The sequence below is a fragment of the Plutella xylostella genome, chromosome 29 (assembly GCF_932276165.1).
Source record: "Plutella xylostella chromosome 29, ilPluXylo3.1, whole genome shotgun sequence".
In the NCBI taxonomy this organism is placed as follows: Eukaryota; Metazoa; Arthropoda; class Insecta; order Lepidoptera; family Plutellidae; genus Plutella; species Plutella xylostella.
In genome coordinates this window covers 7,044,214-7,050,213 of record NC_064009.1, presented here as the reverse complement: position 1 = coordinate 7,050,213, position 6,000 = coordinate 7,044,214, and positions in this window count along the sequence as shown.

Sequence of the window (6,000 nt, the reverse complement as noted above, 5' to 3'; positions counted from 1 at the left end):
AGTTTATAGAAAGAGAGCGGCGAGCAAATGTTAACATGTTAGGTAAGTAATAAACAAATCAGTGTGTCTGCAGACTGCAGCCGACATATGCGACGTAATTTTATTCGTAAGGTCAACTCAAGGCAGAAAGCGAAGAAAAAGCCGGTCGTTGACACGGCACCGCTCGACCCAATATTGTGAGGCAAAAGGAAAATGTATTGTACAAAAATAACAGGGCGCATTGTGGGAATGTGACGTAGACAAATGGACAGACAGACAGACAGACGCAGGCTCGCCAGACACCTGTAACGAGCTGCGCCGCCGCCTGACAAATCACTCCTCATGACGAATGATCCTCGCAGCTATCTAACTAGACTCTACCGACCGCCTCTATCACGGTGGGCTTAGGTCTGTTTCAGATTAGACAGCAATTGTCCATATCATTGCAGATCTCCGCCAGTGTTATTACAAGGTAATTTCGTCTTTATGTCTGAGCTAAACTTCAGTAATTTGTCACAAGAACAAGCCGCGGGTCTCGTCACCTCCAGCAGCTGTAATCATCGCGGTCGCAAGCATAGACTAGAATATTATAAATCGCAAGCACTAATACGGCTGGCGATAATCGTTACTGCAATAAAAGTAAAGCTCAAACGAAATGTCATCTGATATCCGTTCAGGTGGGAAAATGAGACGCATATAGATGACTATTCCTCACTTGAATCAGTACAGCATAGTTCTTAATGACCTGACTTCGTCAAAATGTCAAGCTGTTTTTGCCCCTGGGCTAATCAAAAGCTTTTAACAAAGAATGTACAATGTACTTAAATCCGGTTTCACACTGTATTACGTTCGTCCATTATGCAAAGTAATAAAATCCTATTCGGGTTTTTAACAAAGCAGTTCGTCTCGAGCACGCAATTTCTCAAAACATTGTCGCTTCATTTTTCATGGCGTCAATCAGGAAAACGCTGGTCCTTAAACTTTCAGGGTTGCTAATGTTTTAGATGAGTTTATATTCTTCTCTTTCATGTTTATATAAATTTTATACTCAAAAATATGAAAATAGAATTATCTGCAAAATATCATCAGTACTTATGAGGTTCTTTATTAAATTCAACATTTTAACTTCACATTTTAACGTTTCAACGTTTTAACCAACGACGGCAAAAAAATACAAAATATTATATTTTTTACAGTGTCTTGGTAGCCCTAGCTTCCTCTCGCAGGGCTGTCTCATCAACTGCTAAGCAGAGTGTGAGCTAATGAATATTTTTATTGACGCACCGAACCAGTTCAGCCTGCTATGACTCTTCACGACGGACGCGTCGTCTGCAATCAGCCCTGATTTCTTCACCACCACCAATTGAACGACAATCACCTTTATTCATAACTACTTAAGCTTCTTTTCCTTTCTCCAGGAAAGTTTATAGAGAGCTTTGAAAAACAAGGCTTACATAATCTACGCTCACGGTTTAGTTTGCTTTAAAGACTACAAAATAAAATGTATCAGAACTCAAACGTCATTAAAGTAATGGCTGCGAGTTGAGGTGATCAGCGGGACGATAAGTTTCTGAGTCGGGGGTTTCTTATGCAAATATTAGCACAATGTTGCCATCATTAATCAGCTGGTCTGTTGGGGGGTGACAAAGGTCGGCTGACGCTGAATGCCTCACGTGCAGTCATTTCGACGGGTGACATGGTCAGTCATACTCATCTCATCAATCAGACATGTTATAGCTCCTGTGCCGAGTGTGAAAGTTGAAACTACGCAAGTAGTAGAGAAGTAAACAGTCTTGAGAGATAGAGTCTTTGATGTTCATATTATTTTTATAATTTTTGAAAAATAATTGCGCACCTTATATGACACGATATTTTTTATGTTTTAGGTAATGTTGTTTGCTAAACAAAAACTGTTTCGGAAATGAGGCAAAATATTTACTTTTCTTATTTAAAAAAAGTTAAAGTAACACACAGATGCGTCACAGATTTCCTCCACATTGGTTCTGCTTGTAAACTGCAGATTGCGCGACCAGATGTGTCGCTGGGTGATTACGATTAGATGAAGCTATCTGCGCATATTGGTTAAGTATTAGGTATAAGGTATAAAACTATCATAGATTTTTCATTGATGTGCCATTCATGAAAAGAACCAGGAAATAAGTAGTAATAGTAAAAGTTAATCGAGCATTCTCCAATTTCCCATGCAATAAGAACGGTCCAAATAATTACTACACAATCATTATGTACCGTAGCCTTGTATCCTTGCAGAAATAGAATACATCCATAAACGAATGTCTTTTGTTTTGACGACAAGCGGTGATTGGGCGGCGCCCTCGCCTGGGCGCCAAATGGCACACACCTGGGACAGCCTGGGACACGTGTGCCGCAGTCTCATTGGCCCTTACTGTTCTGGGCAACATCTGGGCCTTAAAACAATTTAAAAATATATATTTCTCATTAAACAGTTTCATTGTTTGCTGGCCATTGGCGCTTTCTGGACATACCAGTGGTTAGACACGTGTTTCTAGATATTTTTATCAAGTTTCTAGATATTTTTTACGTTTATTTGTAGCTTTAGTATATAGGTACCTATAGAAATAATGAAATTCATTAAATTTCTTCATTAAAAAACCTAGATGTACTGGATCAGACTTTAAGTAGGTATGCCAAGCTACTGAAACTGAAATCAGTTGGCGCGACTCTTCAATGCAATATATGAGCGAATATATGTGCGACAAGCACAAGGGCGCATTGTCTCCGAAATAACTCGATATTCTACCACGTGCTCGGACTGCTCGGCACATGTATGTAGTGTCTATACTGCCTACTGTGTTCTGAAACTACTTGTAGTACTTACTTAATATGTACTCGTAACTATGGAAAAAGTTCGGTGGAACGTAAAATATTTCCCCGTAGATTTCCTTCAAATCCTAACTATTAATTAATTAATCCTAATCCTATCCTAACTAATATTATAAATGCGAAAGTAACTGTGTCTGTCTGTCTGTCTGTCTGTCTGTCTGTCTGTCTGTTACTCTTTCACGCCAAAACTACTGAACGGATTTGAATGAAATTTGGTATACATATGGTATAGACCCTGGGAAAGAACATAGGGTACTTTTTATCCCGGAATTCCCACGGGAAAACTTTTTAAGGCGAAGCGAAGCGCGCGGGAACAGCTAGTACCATATAAGTATCATGATGAGTATTCATTATGAATATCATGAATTCAAATGTTTAGAATTTTGTAATTTCACCTAAAGGGGAAGTACTCTTAATAATGTAGATAGTATAATGAAAATTTTACACAAAGAAAACATCCCTTTATTTTGGAAAAGAAGGACTGTGTAACCCTGTATAAAACTCTACCTATGCATAATATAAATTAAAGTCTCCAATTGAATTCATGAAAAACACTAATATAATCCCGAAAAATAAAAATAATTATACATATACTTAATCCGAATCCATATTTCATGAGTTTCAAAAAAGCTTACATATTTATTTACTTATTTGGTCACAAAATCCCACCTTTACAAACTGCAGGACCTAATTAAATTCCGCCCAAATGTATTGCCGAAATCTGTCGTTGCTACTCGTTACAATAGCTAATACGAGACATTTGGTAATAAAATAAAGTTTATTAGCGGCGTTTGCATAACTGCAGCTGTAAGGGCGAGTGTAGGCTGGCAGCTGCGAGCGTGTGTGAAAAACTCCGAGTTTCGATTCACATGTACACGAGCCCTTACGATATCGCGATTGCGACAGATTTTGTTAGGGGCCGCTCTCACTTCTAACACCTTGCGTTTTCGATCGATTTCGCTGCGCTGTATTTCGGGAGCTTTTAAATTTTTGGTAAAGAGATTTTCCCGTTTTTTTTAGGGTTCCGTAGCCAAAATGGCAAAAACGGAACCCTTATAGTTTCGTCATGTCCGTCTGTCCGTCTGTCCGTCTGTCACAGCCGATTTACTCGGAAACTATAAGTACTACAGTGATGAAATTTGATGGGAATATGTGTTGTATGAACCGCTACAAAAATATGACACTAAATAGTAAAAAAAAGAATTGGGGGTGGGGCCCCCCATACATGTAACTGAGGGATGAAATTTTTTTTTTCGATGTACATACCCGTGTGGGGTATCAATGGAAAGGTCTTTTAAAATGATATAAAGTTTTCTAAAAAACATTTTTCTTAAAGTGAACGGTTTTTGAGATATCAGCTCTCAAAGTCGTAAAAAGTATGTCCCCCCCCCTCTATTTTTATAACTACGGGGTATAAAATTCTAAAAAAAATAGAGGTGATGCATGCTAATTAACTCTTTCAACGATTTTTGGTTTGATCAAAGTATCTCTTATAGTTTTTGAGATAGGTTGATTTAACTGTAATTTTGCTGCTACGGAACCCTTTGTGCGCGAGCCCGACTCGCACTTGGCCGGTTTTTTTTTTAATATTGTATTCCTCTTTTCACTTTTTACTGGCAGAAAATCCGAGAAAATTATTTAAAATTAGACATAGGTAACTTATCCACAAACAATCCAAAAATATTTGTTTTGTGGGATTCTAGCAAAATAGTTTATAATATGCCTATTTAATTAATAAATAACAACCTCATATTAGCTCACTACTTGGCTTAACCCTTCCATACACACAAATGAGCTCTTTCCAAGCGACTGCTTAAAAACGCCTAAGATCAACCGAATAACAAATAAACCCAAAAAAAACATAACAAATAAAGTTTTAAAGTCATTGTTACAATAAGGCCCACATCGGAAGTGGTTGTGTCAGCTCACAATGCGGTCATATCGCATCATCTGCAATTAGGGTCACAAATAATATCGACAACAAAACAGCGACTTTCATAAAACCCTCATCACAAAACTAGTAACCTCCTATTGCAACGACATAGAGACGCAAAGCAAACAAACGATCTTAAAGTTGCTTGATAAAACTCTGAACCAGCATACACCTGGCCTTCTCCTCACCCCGGTAGTTCACTAAACAACCGTTTTTGATATCAAGATTATGTGTTCGATTTCTATGAAACTTTTTCCGTTTCATTTGTTCGCTGAATACGGCTGGAAGACTTGTGAATGTCGCTAATTGTACTTCGCAATTTTTTCGCAAACAACTGCCATATTGTTCGATATAAATCTGAATAGCGGTTTTTGTATTTAAATAAAACAGCAAGTTTGCAATCTTGATAATATCGGCGAGTCATTGATGTCATTGTTTAATGAAAACAATTGAACTGCTGAAAGTGGATTGAAACTGACCCCAATGTTGAATATTACTGGCCGTTATTAAAATTGCTTAGAAAAAAGCTTTATATTTAAGTATTTACTTATACTTAAATCTGAGAATATTTTAATAAGGTCGGAAAAAAATATGTGAATGAGCATTACAGTCAAAGCATAGTGTTAAAGTGTTGTACATAATGTAAATGATTCTTTATCAAATTATGAAAATCAAAACCGATAATTTCAGTGCCGTAACAAACATCTTCATAACAATCAATAGACTCACAAAAACAAAATTATAATCCCATAAATATAACTGCAGCCGTCCCCCAATCATGGCTGCGTATCATAATCCTGTGTCCTTTTGATCGGCTCGTGGAATGAGCTGAACGAATGCGGCTAATGGCTCTATAGTCCGCGACTCGTGTCGAGTTAAGTGTCCCGCTATACAGGCTGCTCCCACGCATGTCACAATAGGAACACCCCCTGTATAAGGATGTCACCAACTTAGCGTGACCCTCATACATATATGTAAAAAATGCACTATTTTATTCTTATTTTGGATTGATTGGATTCATATAATTACTTACTGATTTAGGAGTAAGAATTAGTAATTAATGATGTTTGTATGATACCTTACATAAGTTTTTATACGTATTATTTCTGTATAACAAGTAAGTACTTAAATCACCAATAATCAAGGTTTCCACAGAAGCAATCAATCGTATGCAGTCATATAAAAAATGACGGACAAAAATGTGATAAAATGTAAGTTTCTACTTA